Source organism: Zasmidium cellare (assembly GCF_010093935.1).
Source record: "Zasmidium cellare ATCC 36951 unplaced genomic scaffold M409scaffold_69, whole genome shotgun sequence".
Lineage (NCBI taxonomy): Eukaryota > Fungi > Ascomycota > Dothideomycetes > Mycosphaerellales > Mycosphaerellaceae > Zasmidium > Zasmidium cellare.
The window spans coordinates 111,094-111,963 of record NW_022987013.1 but is presented as its reverse complement, the minus strand read 5'-3'; positions in this window follow the sequence as shown (position 1 = coordinate 111,963).

The following is an 870-nucleotide window of genomic DNA, read 5'->3' as shown; positions in this document are numbered from 1 at the left end:
TTAGTAGTCTACCGACTCTCTCCCTTTAACGAGCTCTAACTAAGGACTTAAGCTTAGTACCCGTACTAAGTAAAATTCTAGGATTAACGTACCGATCCTAATAAGTACCCGGTACGAGAGAGCTACTAAAACCGTTACTACTACCTAGATAGTCTCGTTTATATAACTTGCTAGAGAAGATTCTATAGCCTTAGACCTCCTTAAGTTTATAGCCTATATCGAGTAGAAAGTAATACCTTATTTAATACTGCCGCTAACGCAAATCCGTACGCGACTAGTCGACGCGACTAGTTTACTTTATTCTTACTCCTTCTTATCTTAACGGGAGGATAGATACACGTACGATATATATCGCCTAGTATAGCTAGGTATACGTATATAGCTTTAGTAGACCGCGGAAATGTACGCTGTCCTATAGTAGATATTAAAGTATGTAGTCGAGATTTTCCTATTACCTAACTACGATAACCGATAGAAATAGCGAGACTACTTCCCGTATACGTTTTAGATACGAAGAGCTAGTATAGATTAGGGTAATAAGCAGATTGCTCTACTTTGCTTACTAGTCGGTAGATACATGTGCACAGTAGTAAGATCTCTAACGCTATATTATAGTTACAAGAGTCCTATTAGCGTAGAGCAGTACTCGCTAAGGACTATCCCGATCGACTAGCCTCTTAGCACGCACTTGTAACAGCATACAAGGCAAACGGACAGGTGAAGGAGGCAGTTCAGCTACTCGAGCATATCGTCAAGATTAATAGAAAACGAGTGCTCGTCGAGGACGATCCGAATCGACTAGCCTCTTAGTATAAACTCGTACAAGTATACCAGGCAAACGGACAGGTGAAGGAGGCAGTTCAGCTACTC